The sequence below is a fragment of the Protopterus annectens genome, chromosome 16.part0 (assembly GCF_019279795.1).
Source record: "Protopterus annectens isolate FY-2018-M chromosome 16.part0, PAN1.0, whole genome shotgun sequence".
NCBI lineage: Eukaryota > Metazoa > Chordata > Ceratodontiformes > Protopteridae > Protopterus > Protopterus annectens.
The window spans coordinates 879,503,090-879,516,452 of record NC_056750.1 but is presented as its reverse complement, the minus strand read 5'-3'; the positions used below and the strand labels follow the sequence as shown (position 1 = coordinate 879,516,452).

The following is a 13,363-nucleotide window of genomic DNA, read 5'->3' as shown; positions in this document are numbered from 1 at the left end:
CTTAGTCTAGCATTTTGGTGTCAAATAGGAATGGTGATCGAACAAGAAGTAGACAAAAATCATACAGCAACTGAGTGTGCAAAAAAAAAAAAAGAATATAAGGTAAAAGATCAAAAGGATCAGATGAGAAGGAAAAACAGAAAATCCATAAATATAGTGGCAAGCGCAGAGATCTCCTGGAACAACCTCTTGTTGACCAAGATTTGAGACAGGAATGGTTAAGAAGAGGTGAATTGAAACAGAAGATGAAAGGCTACAAATGGTGGCCCAGGATAGTGGACTACATACACAAAGGCTTACAAAGTCCACTGAAAACATGGGAGAAACAGACAAATGCAGGTTCTGTAGAACAGAGCTGGAAACAATCACACATCTTGCTCCTGTGCATGATACCCTCATGGCAGATGACCTGTATACTGAGAGGCACAATAATGTGGCAGACCTGGCATTTCATGAATTCTAATCAGGCTACCCTAGCGTGTCTTGAATTTTAATGATGCCACCCTGGCATTTCATGAACATTAATCATGCCACCCTATGAATTCTAATCGTACCACAACTTGACAGTGGAGGTCCATTTTTGTCATTGTAGTAGAAACCCAAAACATTTGGAGAAATTAAACTGGAAGAAGCCATCTAAATGTACTGAATACAGTTGGTGTTTTTCAGGTCACCTTTATCTGATAGGTCAACACACCATTCACACAATGACATAATTTGGCTCCTAGCAAACAACAAAGTGTAAATATTTCTAATCTTCTTTTTGTAGAAGATTTAAAATTGTATAGCTCATCAGATGAGGAACTGAAAACACAACTGTAAGTGGTTAAACTTTTTTCAGATGATATAAGAATGTCATTTGGTCTTGATAAATGTACAAAAGCAACCTTTAAAGCAGGAAAGCTGCAACACCAAGAAAACATCACTTTGGGACAGGAATGTGATACAAAAGAACTTGAGCAAGAAGGAGTGTATAACTATTTGGGAAATGAAGGATCAACAATAAAACATGAACAAATGCAAATAAAACTTGGGAATATTTTAGAAGACTTACTAAAAGCAGCATTGACATTTAGGAGCAAAGTCCAAGCTATAAACCAATTTGCTCTTCCTGTCCTAACTTACTGTTTTGGAGTGATTGACAGGCCCCAAAATGTGTTGGATATTTTGGACAGGAAAACAAAGATGCTTCATGCTCATCAAAAGATTTATAAAAATCAGTGTACCAAGACTATATATATATATATATATATATATATATATATATATATATATATATATATATATCAAGTAAAAAAAACTGCAATTAAATGAAAAACACTTGTAGTCCAAAAAATGGCAGGTAGTTCCAGTGTAAAAAACTCTTTATTCAGCCACAGCTATATAAGTGCTTTCACAGATAACTTCTGCTTCTTCAGGTACAAATGCATGCTGTCTACTATGTATCGTATATACCTTGAACTGAATATTTTTACTTAATGAAGGATGTTTCTTTAAGATGATTGTGACTTGATTAGTTTGCTCAAGGTATACAAGATACATAGTAGACAGCATGCATTTGTATCTGAAGAAGCAGAACTTATCTGTGAAAGCGCTTATACATCTGTGGTTGAATAAAGAAGAGTTTTTTACACTGGAACTACCTGCCATTGTTTGGACTACAAGTGTTTATATATATATATATATATTCCCGCCTCGAAATTGATTACATATCTGCTATAGTGAGATTGCATACATATCTGCTGACCTCACAAGACCCAAAAGTAGTGAAAGTTTTGAAACATAAGGCGAACAAGTCTAAGATGACTTCCATGCTTAGTTTAGCAAAAGCATATCGGCATCAAGTGGGAATGGAAATCAAACCAGAAGTAGATAAAAATCAGTCAGCAACTGAATGTGCCAAAAAACAAAGGAAAGAATATAGGGTGAAGGATAAGATGGGAAGGCAAGAAATGTGAGAAAATGCATAAATATAGTTGCAAGTATAAAAACTCTTGGAACAACCTCATGTTGTCAGGATCGAATGCACAAATGGTAGAGAAGAGGTGAATGTAAACCAAAAGATGAAAGGTTGATATTGGCTGCCCAAGATAGTGGACTATGTACACGTTAGTTTACAAAGTTCATTTAACATGTGGGAGAAACGGACAAATGTAGGTTTTATAAAACAGAAATGGAAACAGTTGCACATCTTGTTGCTGGTTGTGATATACTAATGTCAGAAGTTCCAGTAGTAGAAGGAGCAATGAGTCTTATAAAAAAGAATTTGCAGTCATCCTTAGATATGTTGCCAATACTTATAACTAAATACGAATTGCAAAAGGAGTCACTACTGGGCACATTAAAGGTGCTGACAAGAGCACTTCTGGCTGACATCAAAGATTGAAATGATACTAATTTCATGAACTTTAATAATACTTTGACTTAGAAATGGGGTCTGTTCCTGTCATGGTATTAGAAACCCAAAACACTTGTAAAAATTAAAAAAGGGACATAATGGCCCACCTGTTGTAGAAGGACGTAGTAGTTCACAAAAACTGATAGGCCAAAAAAGAACCATAAAGACGGTAAAGTGGACTATTGAGGATAAGAAAGAAATTATGAATTATTACTATTATGCAAGAAGCTCAGAATTTCCAGATAGAAGATGTATAAAAGATTAAAAGAGAAATTACAGGAAAGAAAAATACTTGCACAAGAAAAACTGTGAAAAGCATCAAATAAAAATATATGTTCATTATTAGAACAGATTTATGAAAAACATTATACAGGCCAAGGAACTTTGGGCTCTTTGGAAGAAGAAGCCAATGAGGAAGTCTGAAAATATAAAGAACAAAATAGATATTTTTGAAACATATTAAAAGGAAATATGGGCAAGGGAAAGAAAGCGAGATAAGAGATCCGATATGGTGCAATATTTTTGCAAACGAGAAAACCAAATTAATGAATACAAAAAAAGCAGCACCAAAGGTATTCGAGGAGAAATGCAGGCAAAGGCATCTGGATGTGGAAAATTTTACAATACAAAAAATAAGAAAACAAAGAGGAAAAGTAGAAAAGAGGATTAGTAATGGAGAAGTTAAATAATTAGAAACTAAGGTTATGGAGTACCTGCAAAATGAAGGATTTAGTGTAGAAATTCTAACTCTGATAACATGACAGCAGGATAGAGCAATGGATCTCCAAATTAAGGAGAAACCAGTGGAGTGGGACACATCTCATCAGTTGCCATATGAAGATTCTTTGGAGCCTTGCACAGTACAAACGTTCCATTAGAGTTGCACTGCAAGAGAAGGAACAGGAAACAGTGGCAACTCTGATGTAGTCAATGTTGTGGAGTGATCGGCCAGTGATTTTCCATGTGAAGGAGCAACTGATGACACAGGCTAAGACTGAAGAGAATGAGGCACAGGAAGATGCTCTAGAACTTTCTGTAGAATGCCTGTGAGAACTGGAGAACAAAGAATATGCCCTCAGTTTAGAAGAAAATGATCTAAGAGAATAGTTGCTTGATTTAATAGAGAAGGATAGACATATAAGATCATAAAAGAAACAGACTACAGAAAATCAATTAAACCTAAAAAGTTAAAAAAGTTTGATAAAACAAATGAACACAGTAGTTAAGACTGTTCCTAGAAATTCATGTGATACAACAGAAGTAAATAGGATACATTACTGTGCGGCTAAATTAATAACAGATAAAGTTTTATCACAAAACACAGGGCAGTAATGGAAAGGAAGGGGAGAAATCAAATGCCATCATGGAAGTATCAACTAGAGAAAACTATAACGCAATTAAGACAAGAAGTGCCACTGTTATAAGGGTATAGTAGGGGGCACAGATCAACAAAAATACTCAGATAAACGTGATAAAAGAAATGCACAATATCAGAACTGATCAGGACCTATCGTGCACTATCACAAATAATAAACTAAAAATATCAGCACAGGCAGAAAAACTTAGAAGATATTCAGATAAATATAAAGGAAAAGTGCAAAATAAGTAATTGATGACCCAAAAAAGTTTTGTAGAGAATTGGGAAACGAGGCGAAAGGAATTGAAACACCACCAAAAAAAGAAATGGCTAAATTTTGGAGGAATATCTATGAACATCTTGTGGAACATAACAAAGATGCTGAATGGGTAGAAGTAATAAGAATAAGTAGCTCAAATGTACAGGATATGAAATGGGTTGAAGTAACATTCTTAGAAATTAAAATAAAGTTAAGAAAAGCTCCTAACTGGAAAACCCCAGTCCTAGATGCAGTCCCTAACTTCTGGATAAAATATTAACATCTTTACAAGAAGATTTAGCCACGAATAAGAAATATTTATATGTGCACCCTGAACAGACACCGACCTATTTAACAGCAGGAAAAACAATACTCCTACTTAAGAGCGAAACTGCAAGCTATCCTAAAAGCTATAGACCAATGACTTACCTTCCAATGATGTATAAACTGTAACACTGGAATTGATGCTGACTGAGTTTATAGTCATTTAGAAGAAAGTCAGTCATGGGGGCGGCCACAGTGGTGCAGTGGTTAGCATTGCTGCCTCACAGCAAGAGGTTCTCCGGTTCGATCCTCGGCTGGGGTGTCTTCTGTGCAGAGTCTGCATGTCCTCCCTGTGGTCGCGTGGGTTTTCTCCGGGTGCTCCGGTTTCCTCCCACATCCCAAAGACATGCTGCAAGTGGATTGGACACTCAAAATTGGCCCTAGGTGTGAGTGTGCCTTCTGTGGAAGGTTGGGCACCGGGCTGGCAACTCGACACTGTAAAACTCCACTGCCAATCATGAGCAGACAGGTGATCCACTGTGGCAACCCCTAACCTGGAAAAGCCGAAAGAAGAAAGTCAGTCATGGCATAGAACAAAGGGGCAACAAAAGAAAGTCATAGAACAAAAGATCCTTTGTTGTTAGTCATAATGTAGAACTGTAAAAAGGGAAGAATCTAAGTATGGCATGGATAGAGTACAAAAACACATCTGACAGTATCCCACATTCATGGATAAGAGCGATTACAAAAGTGTAAGATACAACCTCCTCTGATTGATTACATTACAGCAGCCATGAAACAGTGGCAAACCACTTTGCAATTAAGCCATGGTAAAAAATAAATTATTATTCCAGGGATAAAAATTCAAAGGAGGATATTCCAGGTAACTCTTTGTCACCACTGCCCTTTTGTCTTGCCCTTAACCCATTAAGCTGTCTACTTAACAGATTAGGTCACGGCTCCATATGAATTGCAGAAGGACTCATTACTGGACACATTGCAGGTGCTGTGAAGGGCACTTGGCTAACATCAAAGATTGAAACAATACTAATTTCATGAACTTTAGTCATACTTTGACTTAGGAATGGTATTCATTCCAGTCATGTTATTAGAAACCCAAAATGACTTGGAAAATTTTAAAAAAGACAGGGACCAGTATTTGTAAGCAGAAGTGAAAACAATGTGGAATAAAGATACCCAGACAGTTCCAATAGCAGGAACAGAACTAATTAAAAAAAAAAGCAGAATCTGACTTAAATATGCAACCAGTACATGTGCCTTCACTGAAGGTTGGGCGTCGAGCTGGCATCTCGGCACTCGTAAAAAAATCTACTGCCAATCATTAGCGGACCGGAGTTCCACTGTGATGACCCCTAACCGGGAAAAGCCGAAAGAAGAACAACATGTAACTCCATATGAATTGCAGGAGGAGGCAATTCTAGATATATTCTAGATATATTGCAAGTGCTAAGATGAGCATTCTTGGCCAGCTTCAAAGACTGAAGAAATACACATTTCATTCTTTTTGTACCATGGGTTAGGAAAGGGGACCTTTTCTGTCATGGTATTAGAAACATTTGGAGAAACTGAAAATGGCAGAATAAGAGTAATACAGGAAAAGGAACAAATTATCAAAATTTCGTAGTAAGATAGATGTGGTAAAAACAACATACAGGATTAAAACAGACCAGGATGTGGTAAAAACAACATACAGGATTAAAACAGACCAGGATGTGGTAAAAACAACATACAGGATTAAAACAGACCAGGATGTGGTAAAAACAACATACAGGATTAAAACAGACCAGGATGTGGTAAAAACAACATACAGGATTAAAACAGACCAGGATGTGGTAAAAACAACATACAGGATTAAAACAGACCAGGATGTGGTAAAAACAGCTGAGGATTAAAACAGACTGGGATGTGGTAAAAACAACATACAGGATTAAAACAGACCAGGATGTGGTAAAAACAACATACAGGATTAAAACAGACCAGGATGTGGTAAAAACAACATACAGGATTAAAACAGACCAGGATGTAATAAACAACATACAGGATTAAAACAGACCAGGATGTGGTAAAAACAGCATACAGGATTAAAACAGACCAGGATGTGGTAAAAACAGCTGAGGATTAAAACAGACCAGGATTTATCGAAGACTATTTCCAGTAATAAACTAAATATACCAGAAAGAGAAAATCTTAGAAGATATGTAGATAAATATAAAACGGAAGTACTAAACAAGTAATTCATTGATAACCTGAAAAGGTTTATACAGAACTGTAAAACATAGTACAAGCAATAGCAACACCATCCAAAAAGTACATTTTTGAGAAGCATTTATGAACGGACTGTTAAACATAAAGATGCCAAATTTATAGAGTTAAAAGAAACACAAAGAAGCTTTGATAGAAATTATATGAAATGCGAAGAAGTAACAACCAGTGAACCTGAAACAGCATTCAAAAATTTTAAAAGGAAAAGCCTGGGTCCAGATTTATCCAACAGCTGGTTAAAGGTGTTAACAGCTTTTCATAAAATAGCCCTAACTAAAAATTGCTTATATGCATAACCCGAACAGACACCAACCTGGTTAACAATAGGAAAAACATACTCCTCTATAAGATTGAACCTGCAAGCCATTTGAAGATCTACAGACCAATAACTTGATCTCTGACAATATATGAATCATATAGTGGAATTGATGCAAAGTAATCATCTCTGAACCTATACCTAGCAGTTGGTGTCCTGTGTAATGAAAGACATAATGGGGCCAGACTCCAATCTACACTGTCTACACTACACAATCTACAATTATTCTGCTTACTCTGGTGAAAGCCTGCCCCAGTTCCAGAAGGCTTGCTGTTGTTGTAAGCAGCTTACTCCATTATAAGACCTATTTGTAAAACAGGCTTACACTACAGTAAATCACTGAGAGCAAGTATTTTGGAATCGGCCACAATGTCACAAAATACCATGACATTATAAGCAAAAACTAGAGCAATGGGGAATAAATACACCCATATTTCTCCAGTAGTAGTAGTAGTAGGAGCACCAGTGTTAAAAAAAAAAAAACTGTTAAAAAAAAAAAATCGGGCTTTAATGAAATATGCTAATGTGCATATAATTCCATATGAACTACAGCAATAGGTAATTCTAGGTATATTGTGGGTGCTGAGAAAAGCACTCTTGGCAAACATCAAAGATTAAATCATACTAATTTCATAAACTTTAATTGTACCCTAACTCTGGAATCGAGTTTATTACTGTCACTTTATTTGAAACCTTAAACTTCTGGAGACATTTGAAAAAGGGGGGTGGTAGCAAGTTGGAACACAGAGAAAATAAGCCAGCTAGTTCCATTGTTTCAATAGTAACAGCAGCAACAACACTAATAAAAATAATTGCCATTACAGGTAACTTCTCTATTACTCTTATTCTGCCATTTTCAGTTTCTCCAAATGTTTAGGATGCTGAGAATAACACACTTGGCAAACATCAAAGTTTGAACAAGTTTCGTGAACTTCAATTGTACCTTGACTTATGGGTCCATTCCTATTAAGGTATTCAGCACCCTAAACAGCTGGAAAAAGTAAAAATAAGAAAGGCAGATATAAATATATCCTGGTGCAGTGGTTAATGTCTCTTCACAGCAAGAGGTTGTCCGGTTTGATTCTTGACTGGGGTGCCTTCTGAGTCTGCATGTCCTTCCTGCATTCACATGGGTTTCCTCCGGGTACTCCGGTTTCCTTCCACATTCCAAAGACATGCGTCTGGAGGATTTTTCCCTGGGCTTGTGCTGAAAATAGGCTTTGTCCTAGTCGGACTTTCCTGGTCATCAAATGTTAAATAAATAAAATAACATGCACTACTGTGATAGTGTCACCACAACACTGCAGAATAATAAAGAAAACGAAAAACAAGTAGTATGCCACTCTGGGAATATTAATTACAGAGGACTTTAAAGCAGCTAAAACAAGAATAATCTACTAGAGGAATATAGAAAAGGGGAAAGATTCATAGGAAGATAGACATGATAAAACAAGATCTCAAAACAGCTTTAGACTCATCATTATTGTCAGAAGCAACAAAAAACAAGCAAAAAAAAAAACTCTGAATATAAACAGAGAAGTTAGTACATTCATTGATACTCAAAATAACATTTTACAAGGAGTTGGGAAATAAAGTAACAGCAGTATTGCCATCCAAAGTATAATAAAGCAATACATTTTGGAGACGTATCCACAAAGATTCTGTTCGATGCAACATATATGCTAAATAGATAGAGTTAAAGAAAAGTAAGAAATGCTAACATTAGAGGATATGATATGAAATGGAATGATGTACCAGCAAGAGCAACTGAGATAAACAAATAGATTCCTAACAGGAAAGTCACAGATCTGTATAGTATACCTACACTACATTCTTAATAAAGGTATTGACATCTTGTGCAGGTATTGCCACTTTGTGCAATGATTTAGCCTCGAGTAAAAATTACTTCTATACCAAACTGACACCAGCCTGAATAACAACAGAAAAAATAAACTTCCCCTTAAAAGTGACCACAAAACCCATCCTGTGGAGTAATTATTTTCCTTTCAGCAACATATAAATTCTGTACTGGAAATGATGCAAACAGCATTTGCATTTACTGCAAAACTCAATCATGCATGCATACATACAAATATTTCAGGCACTGGCAATAATGCCCTTCTCGCCTGCCAGTATAACAAAGCAAAAATTCCCGAAATAAGAGAGTCCATGTTATTCATAAAATATCTAAACTAGTGCTTGTTTTAATGTAATTTGGTAGTCTTTTCCATGTATTAGCCGTTCTCTGAGAACCAATTTTTGTCATGGCAACAAACAGGAATATAATGAAAAAAAATTATATGAAACCAAAAAACATCAATTGCCAAACAAAGCCATAGCAGATGATACAGAGTACAAAATCACTTTAGCAGATCCAGGAGATGCCCTCTGACTATTCAAATGACAAAACTAATATTGAAAACAGCCTTGACATCTCAGAATAAAGTTCAAGCTATAAATCAGCTTGTTTTTCCTGTTCTAGCTTACAGCTTTGATGTGGTTGATTGGCCTGAAGTGCAGGATCAGTTACACAGGAAAACAAAGTTTTTCCATTCTTATAGAAAATGCATGGTAATATGTAAAGGTCTGCAATCATGTTTGCTGTCATCAGATTGAAACATAGTAAGTACTGTAAATCATGAAGAATACAAATCTATGGTGATATCCTCACTCAGAATACCAGAAGCATTTTGAAAAGTAGTTGGTATGGAAATCAAGCCAGAAGTGTCCAAAAATTGATAGTAACAGAAATTGTTTGTAAAGATCATGGGTAAGAAGAAAAAGAAACTAGAAGGCCCACAGTTATAGTGATAAGTATAAAGAACCCCTTGGGCAGCTACATGTTGATCATGATTTGATTCATGAATGGCTAGGGAGAGGCTAGTTTAAACCACAACATGAAAGTGTAGTGACTGCAGCTCAAAACAGTGAAGTGCACTCATACTGCTCAGCACAATCTGTATAAAAAGTGGGAGATACAGTATAGCTTCTTAAGTATAGAACCAGATACAGTTGCATATGTTGTTGCTGGCTGTGATGTACTGAGGGGGGCCTCTATACTTCAAGGCAAAGAGATTTGGCACAATTGTTATACTGGGGTTCTGCAAACATTACTGTGTTCAAGTAGTTGGGAAGCATTGGATAAATTAACTACAAACATTATTGAATCAGAAGAAGTTAATGATCACAATATCACCAAGTACCAACACTCAAAGTAGAAACAAGAAACCTAGATGTAGTTGAAAAAGTGGCATTAATTATTGAAGGATGAATACCAAGCAGCTATAATGTCTGTGAGAAGTAAAGTTATAAAATATGAAAATGTGCGAGTAGAGTGTGGGGCAGTGTGGAATAAAGACATCTAGAGGGTTCCTATTCTAGAAGGATCAGCAGGGCTAACAAAAACAATTTGCAAGCATGCTTGCGTATGTTACTGATACAGACATTGTCATATCAACTATAGAAGGTGGAGATTCTGTGTATATTGTGGATGCTAAGAAGAACCTTCTTGGCAAATATCAAACAGCAAAGCAAAACTGATTTATGAATTTTAATTGCACCCTGTCATAGAAATGGGACCCATTCCAGTCATGATTTTAGAAACCCTAAACATTTACAGAAACTGAAAAGGGGGGGACAATAAACATGCAGAGTACAGTGTTTTCTTCACAAAATAATACTCTGACATGTCAACAGGCCATTTACATTTTATAGAGAATTGGGGAAGAAAGCATTAGCAATAGTAGCATCACCTAAAGGAGGAAATAAAACGTTTAACCACAAAAAGTGAGCCAGGAGGTTGAAAGGCATTCTGCTTTTCATTCCACTAACAATGTCACAGAACTTGCCAGTAAAACCTTTTCCAACGCTCCAAAGTAAATCGATTAACTGGAGCTGATGAGAAAAACAAGAAGTACATTGGAACCAGAGACAGAGGCTGGGTGATAGAGAAGATGAAGTGTTGCAACAAGAATCTGAAAATAGGAAAGATGCAATTTGGATATCAGAACTAGGCTTCTACAAGAAGATGAGTAAAGAAAAAATGACTGGAAGTTTGTGGATTGTTTTAAACTGGTTGTGAACTGAAAATTATAATGTTCCAATTTTTCATTAATGTTTATAAAGATAATAAAGAAAGTGAAGAATAAACTCTAAGTAAAAAAAAGTTCCTTTTGTTCTTAGTAATATGTATATAAGCAGCAAGTAAAAAAAGTTTTTTTTTTAGTAAAAAATTTCATGAAGTCATCTACTTGATACATTATAAAGTCTCTCAAAAGCCTAACAAAGAAGCTAGATATGAGGAGAATTATAGATCCATTTCTTTGCTAAATACATATATTAAAATTTATGCAAGGAGTTTGGTTAACAGACTTCTTATTATTATTCCTAACTTAATCTTACAAACCCAGGCTAGCTTTATTAAAAGGAGATTGAGTTGTGATCCTGTTAGGGCACTAAGCCTATACATGCAAGGCCTCGGGACTTTCCCAGAACCTGCTGCAGCTTTGTTTCTGGATTTTGAAAAGGCCTGCGACTCCATCAGTTGGTCCTACCTCAGGTGTCTGCTCAACATTTAAAATTTCCCAGATGTTTATCGGATCACTGCAAGTACTGTATAATGAACCTAAGGCAGCAGTGTTGGATTTAATAACTCCCCCACCCATACCTTCTTCCTGCAGAAAAAGACATGCCAGGGCTGCCCATTCTCCCCCTTCCTCTTAGCCCTAGAACCACTCAGTAGAGTGATTAGTAGTCTATGGACAATTGATAAATAGGATGTCAATGGAATCAAGACCAATGCACTGTTTTATGCAAACAAATGTGTGGTCATTTTGCAAAACATCTTAAAGATGTCCCTACTCTGCAGAATATTCTTTAGCAATTTCAAAGGCTCTCGGGTCTAAAGCTCGGCCTAAATAATCAGAGGCATATGCTTTTAGTTCAGCTGCTCAGACTTTTCATAATTCAGATGGGGGCTTCCCTTTTAATTGGTACAATCATCTTCCAAAATATTTAGGCATTATCTTGCACCCTGATCCAGATTATATAATCAATAATAAAAACAAAAAAAAAATGCCATGGTATGCAAAATAAGATCACAAGACTTCCTTTATTAAGTGAGTTAAGCACTTTTGTTCCTTAACATAAGTGGACTTCATCAAAACTAACTCGATAAAAAGTTAAACTCACCTTTTAAAAACTTCAGACAATAAAATCACGTGACACCTATCATCCAATATAAACTTAAGAACCTGAATTACAAAAATAATGCATTAGTAAAGCTCAAGTTGCACACAAGGAACTCAGCTTGAGACATACTTTTTTTCAAGCAATGACAGTAAACATGGAAGTGAAACACTAAAAAGGTCCAGTATATTTAACGCTACCCTTTTACCTTCAATCCATCTTTGAGAAGTTATGTAAGCTCATTATTCATAAGTTAGAAAGGAAATGTAAAAATAATTTTTTAATCTATCAGAGGATGAGAAAAGAATTTTGCACATTTTGTCCACTGACAAATCCATTAAGATCATGAAACCAGACAAAGGAGGTAAGATGCTAATAACAGAATAATGGAAAGATGCTTGAATTTTTATATACGGAGGATTTTACAGAGAAGTAGCAAAGAATTAAATCAATCATGCCTACAACAAAGTAGATATGTGTCTGAGTAGTTTGTATGAAGAGTAGGAGTTTAGCAGTGATTTTATGAATTTTCTGAAGGTAAGTCAACCTCTTGTTTCTTCTATTTATTGAATCCCAAAGGTTCACCAAAAACAAACTTATCTCCATTAAGACCTATTGCAACTTTTTCTGGTTCTAATCAAAACTTTTAGCTATTTTAGTAGACAAGAAACTGAAGAATTTATTTTTAGAAAGCCACATATACTGAAACATTCATGTGATTTATTTTGTACAAATTAGCCACTGTTGCATTTAGTGATAAGTTTATTTGCAACCAGTTCTGACACTGATTTTGACTGGTCCTACCAAGCACTGTTGACTGATAAGGCCCTATCACATGATGGCATTTTATTACTTGAAGATTGTTTGGACATTGTTTTAAAGAATTACTTTCTTTTGATTGTGAAGCAATATGGGCCTTGTCTGCACCCATTTTAGGAATATTATGTGTGTGGGGAAAAGTGTTATATTTTTGACAGTGACGTTAGTTCTTTTATATCTGCATACCTAAGATGTTTGGACAATATTTTATTTTGGGTCTGGTTCTATGGGAATTTACAAAGAATGTGTAAATACATAAACTACACTGGTAGTGTTTAACCTTTACTTATGAAAAATGTTTTGTTGACATTGACTGTTTGGATGTTCTTATAACCAAAGATGTTTTCAACTTGAAATGGAAATCTAACATTTTAAGTGAAAATAATTTCCTAATAGTTATTTAAATTTTTACAAGCAGCCGCCTCCTAAGGCAAAAGAAAAATCTGGTTAAAGGCCAAGATTGCAAGGTTCTAAAGGCTT

General features: G+C 35.7%; 1 protein-coding gene across 1 annotated transcript in view; it reads left to right on the top strand.

The window, feature by feature from the left end:
• Positions 1–13,363, top strand: part of LOC122790677 — a 560,216-nt gene that overhangs the window by 192,033 nt on the left and 354,820 nt on the right. The window lies entirely within an intron of this gene.